Genomic DNA, 14736 nt, shown 5'->3' with positions numbered 1-14736 from the left:
AATAGCACACACAACGGGCTAGAACGGGATAGGTAAGATTAGGGTTTTGAAATCCAAAAGGAACCTGGGCAAGCTTGTACTCATTTCGAAGGATTTTTCAAAGGGAATTCAAATATGAAATAATCTCATCCAAAGAAAGAGTGGAAAAAACGAGATTTGGGCTCCAAAGGGTTACAAGGGCATTTTGGTCATTTTTAGCTCAAAACTCAGAAAGCAACGAAACTTCCACCATGGCTAGAACATGATGAGAAGAGTCTAAAGACTCTAAAAGAAGATGAAAATAAAGAAGTTTGATATAGAAATGAAGAGTCTAGAAAGCAAATCACCTTATATGATCAAATTTAATTCAAGGCAAAATCGTTAATGAATTATGCCTGGGGGTGCAAAAATGGGATATCTACAGGTTTATTTCAAATAATCAAAGAAAAAAATTAACAGAATCAATTGAGGGGTCTAATTTAACAACCAAAGTTAAATGTGAAGAAAATAGGGATTTAATCAATTGTGTACCTCTATCCTTTCTCTCCCAATTAAGGCAATATAATGGTAACGGTGGCATGGAAATCAATACTACTACATCGGCAATCTTCAATTTGGTGATCAACGCATTGATTAGCTAATGATCTGGTACATTGATAGCTTATACGTTAATACGACATTTGTACAAATACACTCATAAATAATCCAAGTCCTGAATTGAAATTGGATATATGACAAATAAAAAAAAGGACTTCGAAAATCAACAAAGGACTCAAATGAAAAAAAAGGCAAACAAAATTCAGAAATGAATAATTCTCATTGTAAAGGTACTATTCTTATAGAAAGAAAGAGGACCTGGAGTGTATTGGACTTGGGAAAATGAGGCCCCAAGAAAGAGAGAACATATGAAAGTGTTTGCATGCCTTTTGTAATCATAAAGAGATTGCACCTTTTGAACCAAAAATACCTGAAAAGTGCAATGCTTTAGTAAGTTAGTAACAAATAATTCAAAGTTAAAACTAAATTATTGAATGAAATATTTAATTAATATATATAAAAATAAACGGCATTTGGACCTTAGAGAGGAGAATTCTTGCTCCAACATGTTTGTTATTCAAGCCAAATGTATTATCAGACTCATCAGCACCAAGTGTTTGTCTATTAACTTGAATATAATTCAAATAAGTTGAATTTTTAGTTGCTTTATGCAACCATGCAGCACCCCATAACAACTCATCTTTTAATAAATTGAAAAACTAATCAGTACAAAACCCTTTAGAAACTACATTCAATAACCTATGGATGGAGGATGGATAGCTGCTTACTTGGTAACCAGAATAAGAGCAGTAAAATGGGCAGACATATGATTTTAAACCATTACTACTCCTCTGTACTTATCAGCAAATCCATATACCTATGAAGCCCACATTGAAATCCAACTTATAATGAGTAAAGTTTTAAAGAACGTCAGAAACAAAACATAAAAAAATAGAGAAAGAAAAGACATTTTTTCTTACACTGATAGCTCTTCTGCTTAGAAGCCTAGAGTAAGAGTGATTACTTTTCCTAAAGACAAATGAAGCAGTATGTTGCTAGTGCTGCAACAGTTTCAGCAACTACATCTAACCTAGGACTATTTTTGTCTATCTTGAATATTGATCTTCATGTGTCCATATCTTCTAGTCTCTCTCAGCAAGCATGGTCCTTATTAGCATCACCAACCTGCCCAACACAATTGTCCAACAGAAAACTTAGTTCCTCAATAAATAAATAAATAACATTGAGCACAAAATAAATTTCAAATTGGGGAGAAATTTTCCATTTTTAGGACATTTTAGAGCAGAAAGAAAACATATATATATATATATATATATATATATATATATATATATATATATATATATATATATATATATATATAATTTTTTTTTTTTTTCAAGCATGGAAGCAATATGTGCACATTTGTGAGTAGAGGAACTTCATCTAATTTTTTTATTGCATAGCCTAAAGTGAAATATCGACACATTGTGAGTAACTCAGTATTTAGTTACATGTCATGTATATGATAAGTGAGTCGATCACAAACTTCATATCTAACTATCAATACACAAAATATAGTCATACTATAGATGAAGAAGCATAAACAAACTCCCAAGTTCATATATCAAAGTGTAACATTCACAATCACCATACAAATATTTGCAACATAACCAAATGAGACACTTAAAAACACTTCTCAAAACAGATAAGAAACAACACCCGAGTCTCATTGCATTCAAATCAGCCTCCGGTGATGCAGAAATCGATGTCATAGCCTGCACATGACCATTACAACACATAATCAATCATACACTCCTTAAACACTAAATTTTAAGCAACCCCAATTGATTAAAAGACCCAATTAAAAATCAAAGAAAAAAAAAATTATTGTTTTTTAAGTGTATACCTCTTGAACTCTAGTAGAATTAAGCTGATGAACTTCGACATGGTTAGTAAGCTTGTCAAGTGCTCTACTTTGTTGCTGCAAGTCTTTTGAGTCCTCTACTCTATCAATCCCTTGCTTCTCCTCCCTCCATTTCTCTTTTCTCTCTCTCTCCCAATACGCTACTCAAAACCTAATGTGTGAATTTTGTTATCAAGAAGATTTTTCATTTGTATTTAACACCATAATAATGTGATAGCACCAATTTTTCACCAAGATAGCATGAAAGCAGTTTCTAAGGGATGGAATAGAAGAAATGAAACACTGAAAAATCGAAAACAAAGTTGAAAAATTCAAAAAAACTAACTTACTTCTTAGCATTCTTCTATGATGTCCCTTGTTTTATACCTATATTTGTAGATCATCAAATTGAAGAAATTTGCAAATATTAAATTCTTGACCGAAATTTTCCCAGATGTAAACAAAAAGAAGAAGATGTACCATATATTATTAAGATATAGAGCCAATCAAATTCTATGTCTAATAATTAAGTTGTTACGTGCTAGGATGATTAGACTCTAGTTAGCTCAAAATAAAGAAACAAATATGGAAAATTTGAAGTAGAGATAGTGATTAGAGAAATAGATAAAGGGGGTCTAACTACCTTAAAATCACTGCAGCAGTTTCGAGCCTTGACTTAATAGATTGGGGGATCGAAAATTTAACTGAATCAATGAGTGAAAATGCAAATTAGTGAAAGGAATTTTTTTTCTAGTTTGAGAAAGGGTTTTTTTATTAGTAGGTCCTCAAAAAAAAATTCAGTGGTTTTTCTTTATAAACGCAGGTTTTGACGACTTTTGAGAGAGAAATGGGTTTTTATTTTTTTGGGTTGTTTCTACGAGGCGAACAATTAAAAATTGAAAAGAGGGCGTTGAATTCTTTGGTTTTGGCCGAATTATTGTTTTTTTGGGTAAAGAGCTGATCAATATTGGGGTGGGTGAACACCAACTAAAAGACTGTATAAAAGGGACATACTTGAATACAAAATTGATGAACCTATCATATCATGATAAAATCCAAAGAAATGAATTACTTACTTGATTGAACAGTGCCTAGAACATCTTGGTACCTTCTTCTTTGTTGTGATTGGGGGTTTCCTTTTTTGTGGAAGAAGAGGAAAATTTGTGTTCAATTGAATAGATTTCAAAACCCCAAAAAATAAAAAAAATAAATGCGTGTTTAAAAATAAATTACTAAAAAAACATACGAATCAATTGAGTGCAAATTGTTAAAATAAATCTCTAGGGGTGGCAAAATAATTCTCAAGTAAGTCATACGTATAGTTAAAATTAATATTTAAAATCTCACCAGTTAGTACATCATCACTGCACACATATCAGTTTAAGCCATGTGTAGAATACAATCAAGCTGAAAATAATATTTCCAAGCTCTGCAACCAAGTAGATACTTGCTTGAGGTCCTTTTCTCCCTCTCCCGGCCTCCTCATCTGCTTTCCTCACTCCCTCTAGATAAGAGTCTGACAGTGTCATCCATACTCCTTGGTAATGAAATAGGAAGGAAAATATAGACTCTTTAGTTGGCTGGTCTTGCATTAGTGTGTTTTTTCTATTTCTTATGCAGACTGAGTTGCAATTTCCTATGAGCTTCAGTGTTTCGTTTGAATGGTTGGAAACTTTTGCACACGAAGGTGGGTTGGTAGCTAGGGCACTAACGTAGTGGGAGTGTCAGCTATCCCTCCCCCCTTGTTGGTAATGGGACTCTGCTCATATTCTCATGTACTATCATCAATAATTTGAATACATTCACACTTCCTTAGTAACATACAGGGGAATGTCAATTCGATGGGATTGTTTTCTTACAGCAAACTCTCTTTAGAGATCAAAAGAATTTGTTATTTCTACTGCTTAATTAAGTAGTTGCTTTAACATATACTTGCTATAGCGGGAACATATCATGAAGAACTTAAGCAATGCCATATCTAAAGAAACACAATTGCACATCCCTCTCACAGAATCAACACATAGTCCAGGACAAAATTACACAACCAAAATCACAAAAACAAACGAAAAAATGGAGAAAAATAAAACTGTCAGCATATTCAAATGAATGTGGCATGAATGCAAAACAAAAGACTTTAGTGAAATAGTCTCATGTGAATCTTTTCCTTGAGAATATATAGAGATATAGGGACGATATAACAATTTATAATCCAACTCCAACAATTATGTAACATATATACTTAAATAGCAGTTTGATTTCATGAATGTGAATGAGTGAGAGATTGGAATACTGCATAACATAATTTTAAGTAATAACAGTTCAACAAAGCAAATTAAGCTCATAAACATGTAAGGAAAATGTATGCTGATGCATGTATCAGATTTGCTAAACCCTTGATTATAGGAATCCACTGAAGCTCACGAAACAATACCTGTCATGCTCATAGGTTGCATTTGCTTAACTTGCCATTACTTGGTGCTGACATTTGAAAGACTTTTCCAGCTTGATAAGGTCTTAACATTAACTTGAAACTTGTGTTGACATTCTTCAGCAACTGAGATCACAACATGCCTCTAGTATGCATACCTGGTGTTGGAAAGACTAAATTAACAGGATAGGAGAGGGAACATTTGTAAGTTGTACGAGTGACTATTTTCAGTGCTAATTATATTTTTCCAATTGATTTAACGAATGCAAGTATGCAACCTTCGACAACCCCCACTGTACGTTTTATTCTACACCTGAAGAGACGTATAAAAAAGATCGAACACTGACGTAAAATATAGATTTAAGCCTGCACGGGGTCAATTGCAAGCAAAACTATCTGAACCTAAGCTTTTATTTAAAAAAATTAGAATAACTTGTTAACAACTTTATCAAAAGGTGATCTTCTACCAAAGTACATTTTATAGTTTTCTTTTATTTTCCTTTCTGGATCTTTCCTTGTTCCGCCAGCTAGGAAGGGATCAATTAGATAGATGAAATCAAACAAATAATACTCACGGGCACTTTCTTTTGAGTGATAACACATACGGGATCCTTCCCTCGAACACCAAACGAAGTTATACACGGAATGAATCAAAAGCGGAACTAATTAGATTTTAGAACTAAATGTGTTCCAACTAATCTTAACCAATTTATTAGTAAAACTAATTAGATTTTAGAACTTCAAATTTTCAAACACAAAGTCAAATAAATAATCAAACATGTAGCAAATCAATTGGGTGCAGCAAAATAATTCACTCTAAAGTTAAGTGAAGGAATACAAAACCAAGAAATTCTAATAAAAAAAACATACCCAATTGTTTTTCGACAGAAAGTGAAAGAGTTTTCGGTAGTGTGCATGTGTATAATGTTTATTTAATTTGTTATTTTTTTTTCTTACTTTGAGGAGGCCACAAAAAATTAAGAATAGATTAGGGAGAGTATAAGGTTCATTTAATTTGTTATTTTTTTAAAAAAAATAGAATAAGCCATAGAAAATTATGAATAGATTAGACAAATGGTACCCACCTGAGGGTGATATCATAAAAGTTAATGTCGATGGGGCTTCTTGTGGTAATCCTGGCCCTTAAGGCTATGGTGTGTGCTTTAGAAATTATGAATGTGTGTTCCTAGCGTGTCTTTGCAGGAATATTGGTCATCAGACGAATTTCATAGTTGAATGTTTAGCAATTCTAGAGGCGGTGGAATATGCTATTAAGAGAAATTGGAGGAAGGTATGGGTGGAGTCAGACTCGACATCTGCGGTTAATGCTTTTGGAACTTCAAGTGTACCTTGGTGTATGAAGCGAGATGGCAGAGAGAGATGCATAAATCTTTTAGACTATCGCAAATTGACTCGGTTTGGAGAGAAGCCAATTTCACAGCCAGATCAATTAGCAAAGTAATTTCGGTCGATTAGTTTGCAAGACAATGATCAAGTTGTTTTTATTGTAAAACCCATGGATAACCAAATGGGAGGTTCCGAACATGTTTATTATAGGTAGGGGGTGACTTGGATTGGATCGGATCGATTAACCTCCTTCGAATTTTTCCAAAAAAATCGGAACATAATATGCTAGCCAAACCGATCCAATTTTTTTCGATTCAAAATATATTTCCAATTTGAACTTTCGAAAATTTCGAATAACTTCGAAATTTCGAATACTTGGTAAATTTTCAAAGATCTCTTTACTTTCAATTATTTTGGAATATCATACGCCAATGTTCATTGTAGGGAGAAAACCATGTCCACAACACCAATGTACCAACAACAATAATACGACTTGTTTATTGAGAAAACCCATTTTCATTCAAACAAGTGATCCAAGAAAAACGAGAAAAAGAACCCGCGACCACCAATAGCAAGCATTGCATTACATTGAGGTCCGGGTATTTGTAATGTTTCAATCTTTTTTCGTGTGTGGAAATTGAAGCGTGAAGTGTCTGCATAAATAATGGATTATGGTCTTGGACTCAAAGTAGCTTTACATAATATTCTATCTATTGGAATTTGGCTTTTAGATTGGTCTGGAAGTCATTGTATGACTCAATAACATTTTTTTTTTCATATCATTGTTGTTATGGCAGACGGTGTAATGACAGTAGAGTGGTCCAATTCAAGTGGGGAAGTAGCGGCTAGGTTATGTTTTTGTTTTGTTTTTGAAAGTAAAAAACTAGAAAATGAATGAACGGTCGAGATCTAATCAAGTGGATAGTGAGAGAAGTATATATTTTCGGAATAAATTGGCAATAATATCGGAAATTTTGGAATTTTCGGATCGGATCGGATTTTAGAATTATATCCAAATCCGATCCAATTTTTTTTCGGAATTTTCGGAAATCGGAAAATCGGAAAATCGGCCCATGAAAACTACACCCAGAGCCAGACCAATTTCGGGTCGGATTTCGGAAAAATCGGAAATTCGGACAAAAGAGACACCCCTAATCATAGTACAAAATATCGCGATATATCGCGAGATTTCAGAGATGGATATATAAATATCGCGATATTGATTTGGATAAATACCAGTGTAAATATCGACGATATTTGTAGATATATCGCGATATTTCGACGATATAATTTTTTTTTGTTTTAATCACGATATGTTCGGATAAATTGGTGGTGGTGGTGGCGAGGGAAAGAAACTGGAGAGTTTAGCAAACCGACGAACAAACTAAAAAAAGGCTACTCCTACCCTCTCCCACGCGAAATTTTGATGACTATAAAAGCTCAGTTTGATGGAAAGGATACAGTTGTTGAGAAGATGATTGGTTGTTTTGAAAGAAATTGAAAGATTATCTACTGATGAGGCATGTAGTGAAGCAAAGGATTCTCCAACAAAACTTACTTTGGTCAAGAACTTTCTTTTTCTTGTTCCGTGTTTTATCTTGCTTTACTCAATGGCTTTGGTTATAAATATCTTTTTTATTATGATTCTGATTTGGGAGGAGAACCGATGAACTTCCGCGATGTTTTTCTTCCTAGTCAAGCTTTAGAAGGCATAATAATGTCTATGGTGAGTTACGGATTAATAATTTTGATTTAGCTTGCAACCGTTAGTGTAGATTTTGATTTATCTTTTCCGTGTTTGATTCTTGAAGCACCGGATGAGGAAGAGGTTTCTATACTCTGGAGATATTTGGGTGAGTTCTTATAGACCTTGCATTTATTTGAACAACTCTTGCAACATTAAATTGCCTCTTCATTCAAAATCATTTATTAGCTCGAACTTGAACTTTACTATTCTCTTTATGGTTGCATGGGTTCTTTATCTTATATTATTGAACCCTACTCCTACCCTCTGTTGATCGCAGAGTTTGCTTACTCGCCACATCCCAATCATCGAAAGGTGCATTACTAGACTTTTCGTTCAAATGCAATTTCGTTAAATTCTTAGCTTGATCGAACTAGTTTAATGACTTTTGACCTCGGGGAGGATTAATAGGGACTGTGGTGGGGTTCTTGTTGGTTCGAGTGTGGAAGCCGCCAAAGCATCTTGGGGTATGAGTTTAAGGGAAACTAAACAATATTTTTAGTAGAAAAGTGAAACCGTGGAAACGGTGGTTTCCTTCTTCATTTTTGCCCAAGTCTATACCACCTGAAAAATGGACATTATATATGTAACTGAATTGTGTAATGCCCAGGAATTTTAACTAGCATCCGTATTGTCGCCGCGTTAGTTTTATCAGCTAAGAACTTTATTGGACCAACGTAGAGCCCCCTTAGAGTATCGAATTTGCTCAGAATTTTATTTGACCAGTTGATGGGATTGTACCTGTGGACATTATGCTTCTACAATGCGTGGTTTATCCCAGTCTGATGCAGGGTTTCATTTGGAATGAGCTATCTATATACAATACATGATCACTTGTTGATGCAGGTCTGGAGGCTAATCTTAAAGACGCACCGAAAGGAATCAGTCCTTGTGCAGGTAAGCTTGTTAAAAAGATTTTCTTTTAAGAAATCAAGTGGCTGATTTCACCATCTCGGCACATGTGAGTCTCTATTTCTGTATATTCTTTTTATGAAGGTAAAAATTGTGCTTACAGAAATTATAAGAAAATCACTTGGGGCCTAGATTACTTTCTATATATGTCAATGATCATGTCTATAATCTCAGCAACCATTTAATGTTGTGATATATGCAGAACCTTATTCATAAGTTGAATTTCATCATTAGTATTTTATGTGATCACAGTTTCATGACGGCATCGATGACTAGATTATGAGAACATTAATCTTACAAACCCAACCAACCAACTGATCTAACCCAATCTGACTGGGCTTGCGATGCGTTTATTGGGTTGAGACTTAGGTTGAACGGACGTACATCCCTTTAACCCGCCCGAGTATTTTTATCTGGTAAAATATTTTCATTATTAAATGACCGAAGTCAGTTACGAGGGATTGTTGAGGTAGCCAGTTCAAGTTTTCCCAACAGTGTTTACCAAAAATAAAAATAAAAATCCTGTCTACACCTCGGGCTTTTTAGAGTCACTGAATTGGCATCAATCTTGTAATATGAGATATATTTATTAAGCTTTAAAAACCAAGGAGATCCAAGTACTTTTTAGAAGAGAAGACACGTAAAATGGTTTTGACAAAGTCATGAACTAACTCACTAAACACAATGGAAACACATTTTCTGACTTGACTAATAGAGGTGTATAACAATAATATAAGTGGAAATTATATATATGTTGTTTTCATTTTAATTTTTGTATATAATTTATAGTATTTTTTTGATTCGAGGATTGGTTACTTGACTTAACTGGCATTGGTCGAGATGGTTAAGTAGCTTGTTCTACGAATCAATATATATTTAAGTAGTTGGGTACTTGGGTTTACGAGGTATGAGGTTTTAATATATGTTATGGAATTATATTATTTGATTTTCAGGTTATGACAGGTTTTAAATTTATGAAATGTTGAAAATACGAAGGAAACTCTGCCGATTTTTTTTTAGAATGTGATATTAAGTGGTGGTTTTATATTTGAGTTATGTATATCATAAGATATTTTGTATTCGTGAAGTCATCTAGAAGAGGATTGTACCCATCTTTGGTCCTTGTCTTTGAGGGTAGAGCAAATTCTTCCATGAACTGATATGTACCAAGCTACATCCAAAGTGGTAGATGTGAACATATTATAGGAATTGAGATGAAAAATTTATTGAAGAATAATGACCTCACATCGTTGTACCCAGTCGATAATGACTCAGACTGTCCTATTTTTTATTGGATCGATGATGAGAGAGAGAACCCCCGAGGCATTATTAGATGAAAGCGGTCGCCCTAATTCATACATTGCAGAGCAACTGGTGTGCCAATAGATGGAAATTGGGAACTGTTCGAATCCCAACTCGAGGATTACTTTGAAGTAGCTCAATCTCCTAATGACACTCAACTTGATGGTGAAACATATTATGATCCTGATGCATGGAGAATGCCTAGTTTTATTTATGCTTCCCCTATTGTCCCAAATAACAACCTCTATTGAAGGATGTAAAATCCTGGCTTCTACCAAAGGGCTGCAATATGTTGTAGATTGCCTGATCAAGATGATGGATGCGGTTTATGGCAGTGATGGGGAGGATACTAGTGGGAGCATGGTTTTGGCAAGTGATGTAATTGAACACGTCCTATTGACAACTAATGAAGTGGATTGGAGTTGTGTTGATCGTCTCCTGAAGACGTTAGAGTGTTGGATAGACTCTATAGGCGAGGCATCTATGGACATCAGGGTTGTAGGCCTTCACGCTCTCATCATGGATTCAATCACAACAGAATATCTAATAGATGCGCTATATGATTGAATTTCGGTGCAAGTGCAACAAGTATTGTAATATGTAGAAAAAAAATTCAAGATTCATTGTTAAAGAATGAAAAGTCAATGTAATATGTAGGGATTCTGAGGTGTATTTTTGAGTATTAGAGAGTAATTTATATTAAAAGTATGACTGTGAGGGAATAATATATTTATATATATTATGCACGTGTCCAACACGAATCAGGAAAACTCATGGAAGATCGTTACAATATAACACCTTGTCTAGAACGAGGTGATAACCTCTAGGGCTCGTGACAGATCATTACAACATAACACCTCGTCGAATCCAGGTGACAACTCGCACATGCACTAACGGCTGAGAACGCTCAACGAAATGTGTTAGTTAAAGTCGTAGCATCAGTCGCGCTTATAAATACACTGTCTAAAAGCTCATTTATTCTCATCAAGATAGGGACTTGAGCTGACGGAGGAAAGGGGGGAAGCATTGGAGAGGAACAACGTCTGACTTGATTCAAGTTCATCACAAAATCTTGATATGTAGGCAGCTCGTTCCAAAGCGAGCTCAGTCAAAACTTGACCCATCACAATCTTCTCCATTATTCACACTTGTAAGGACTAATCAAATTCAACCTTTACAATGACCACATTCAAAGAAAATATAGATATTTGTCGATATTTGTAGATATTTGTCGATATATCGTGATATATCCACGATATTTACATTCAGAAATACCCACACATAGTCTGTGGATATTTGTCGATATTTATCGATATATCTCGATATATCCACGATATTTACAGATGCCCAAATGTAATATATCCCTACACGGGGGATATATCCACGATACATATCCATAAATCAGAGGTCGATATTTTGCCATATCCCGATATTTTGTACTATGCCCCTAATTATAGGTTTTGTTAAGTTCTTATAGTGCTACTGTGTGAGTAGACTATAAGTAACTCCTCATGTACTCTCCTCCCCCCCCCCCCACAGCCACTTTTATCAATACAAATTTTTGCTTACTGAGAAAAGAAAAAATATATTAGGAAAATTTAAACAAATCTGGGGAGGTGTTTCTAATTATTAAGATCTCTTTTTTTTTTTTTTTTTTTTTTTTTTCGATATAAACCTACTTGACTTAGATAAAAACCACCTAAAGGTGTACCGGAACACAATTCAAGTCTAGCATACACTTTGGAAGATCAGAGCCACCCAGCTGATGGTTAGCCCATTTCGCTAGGGTGTCTGCATCCCCATTGAAAGTCCTACTTTTCCAAACAAAAGCACATGAGTTCAAACTCAGGGTAGTAGCTAAAATAGAAGTCTTCAGCGTCTCTAGGGACCAAGGGCATTCCTCCCCTTGAAGCGCTTTGATCACTTCCCGATTGTCACCTTCCAAAACATACTTGCTATGTCCCAGCTGTACAGCCAGCAGAGTGGCCACTTCAGCTGCAATCATCTCTGCTTCCCCTGATTCCCTAGCCTTAAACCTCCTGACAGCAGCTCCAATAACATCCCCTTCGCTGTTGCTAGCGATTGCTCCAGCTCCTGCCCATCCTGTTGTCCTGCAGAAAGATGCATCAAAACTTCATCACAATACATTCGTTTGGTATTATAGGAAAAATACTATTCAAATCATGTTCAGAGTTAGAAAGTTCTCGAGGGTTTGGAGGAGCTTCTCTGAAAGCCGCAAAGCACTTGTCTGCCAATCCCTTGCTCAGTCTTATGATGCGCTCCCTGTTTGCCTTCCTGTTTTCAAATTTGACTTCATTTCTAGCTTTCCAAATATGTTGGATCAGGTACATGATGTGTGTCCCAGCCAAGGCTATCTCCTTGTTTTTACTATGGCACCAGGATAGGAACAAATCCAATCTTTCCCTTAAGTTTTGATGCTGCTGTAGGTGATTTATCCTCAAACCCACTTGTGAGCTGAACCATACTGCTCTAGTCCAGTCACAATTGAAGAAGAGATGTTCCGCTGTCTCAAGCTCTTTGTAGCAGAAAGGACAAGTGAGATCCCCCTTTAAGTTTTTCCCAGCCAGTGTTTCTCCTAGAGGCAGCACATTCATGTAAACTTTCCAGACAAACATCTGGATATAGGAAGGCAGAGGGGTTTTCCATAGCTGTTTGAGAGCCATACAGTTCATACTAGAACTTTGCCCCCCCTTCGAGTTGGTTTCTTGCCTTAGAAAATTATAGACTGACTTAACAGTTAGTTTCCCAAACCTTTCCATAGCCCAAATCATTTTGTCAGCTGTTGCACCCTCAGGTCTGACAACAATCTCTTTAATCAGTTGGCATATGAAAGGGTGGAAGTGCTGTTCAAGCTTAGCTGAGTCCCATCCACTATTATTTTGCAAAAAGAGGTCTGCCACATGCAAATTGGACAGAGCATCATTCTTAACACCCAATTCTTCAAGGGTCATAGGCTTGTCATGACACTTAAGCCATGGATCCTTTAGAATGGACGTAGTAGATCCCTGTCCAATTCTCCATATCAGCCCCCCACTTATGGAATTAAAGGTTTTATGAATTCCCTTCCAGAAGTAGGAGGCTTGATCAGGAGGTTTCTCCACATCTCCTATCCATTTCTTTCCATAAATACTGAACATAGTTCTAGTCCACATAGAGTGGATGTCTGTGGCTGCCTTCCAGGGTAGTTTGGCTAACATCGCCAAATTCATATCTCTTGTTTTTCTGAGCCCCAAGCCCCCTTCAAGTTTGCTCTTGCAAATCTGTTCCCACCCAATGGTGTGAACACTTTTTGATAGATCAGATCCATTCCACCAGAAATCCCTACAGGCTTTGTCTATCTTGTTACATGTAGAGACAGGCAACAAGTAAGTAGACATAACGTATAGGGGAGTGGCTTGGATAACAGCTTGGATGAGAGTAGTTCTCCCAGCTTGAGACAACACTCTAGCTTTCCACCCTTTGACTTTCCTATGTATTCTATCCACAAGAAAGTCAAAATCCTCCGATTTTTTCCTAGACAGCATAATAGGGACCCCAAGATATTTCTCTTTTGGGTCAAAATTCCTCATACGCCAGAAGCGTTTAAGCTTGAGCTTCTGTCTATAATTGACATTTCTACTAAAGAAGACACTAGATTTTTCAAAGTTAATCTTCTGCCCCGAGGCATGGCAGTACTCCTGAGGATCCTTTTGAGGTGCCCACTCTCAGCAAGGTTAGCCTTAATGAAGAGGATTAGGTCGTCCGCATATAGCAAGTGTGTTAGGGCAGGAGAATTTCTCCTTATCTTTACACCATGAAGCTCATTGTTGACCTCAGCTCTAGCAATCATCCTAGAGAGAGCCTCCGAGACCAAGATGAAGATATAAGGGGAGAGAGGGTCCCCTTGTCTCAGCCCTCTCTCAGGAATCACCTTCTCCAAAGGAGAGCCATTAAGCATAACTTGGAATGAAACAGTAGATAAACATTGGTAAATCATGTTTCTCCACTTGCTCGCAAACCCAAGTTGTTCAAAGATGTTGTCCACAAAAGTCCATTCCACCCTATCGTATGCCTTTGCCATGTCAAGTTTGAGGGCACACCAGCCCTCTCCCTTGTTTTTCATGTTTTTCATATTGTGGAACACCTCACAAGCAAGACCTACATTGTCCCCGATGCTCCTACCTTTGATGAAGGCCCCTTGGAAGGGAGACACAATCCTGTTCAAAAGCCCTTTCAGCCTATTAGCCAAGACTTTTGATACAATCTTGTACCCAAAGTTACATAAGCTAATAGGTCGAAATTTGGAGGCATGATCAGGATTCGCTACTTTCGGGATCAAGGCAATGTAGGTCTCATTAAAACAAGGATTAAGGTGCCCATTGATAAAGAAATCTTGTACAAAGGCCACAACAACAGGACCAACAATATCCCAACACTTTTTGTAGAAAACCCCTTGAAACCCATCAGGACCAGGGGATTTAAGGCTACCCATTTTATTAGCCACCTTCCAGATGTCATCTTTACTCGGGGTACTAATGAGAATTTCATTCTCTCTCTCACTCACTATACTGTGAAACAGGT

General features: G+C 36.2%; 1 long non-coding RNA gene across 1 annotated transcript; it reads right to left on the bottom strand.

The window, feature by feature from the left end:
* Positions 1-2119: 2119 nt before the first annotated feature.
* LOC147486660 (uncharacterized) lies at positions 2120-3050 on the bottom strand. The gene is made up of 2 exons (XR_015200681.1): positions 2426-3050; positions 2120-2294 (listed from the first exon to the last, which is right to left on the bottom strand). It is a non-coding gene; the product is annotated as an uncharacterized LOC147486660 (long non-coding RNA).
* Between the last annotated feature and the right edge of the window lie 11686 nt (positions 3051-14736).

This window comes from Coptis chinensis, chromosome 7 (assembly GCF_015680905.1).
Source record: "Coptis chinensis isolate HL-2020 chromosome 7, ASM1568090v1, whole genome shotgun sequence".
NCBI classification, from domain to species: domain Eukaryota; kingdom Viridiplantae; phylum Streptophyta; class Magnoliopsida; order Ranunculales; family Ranunculaceae; genus Coptis; species Coptis chinensis.
The sequence above is the reverse complement of the archived record's forward strand: the minus strand, read 5'-3'. Positions and strand labels throughout refer to the sequence as shown.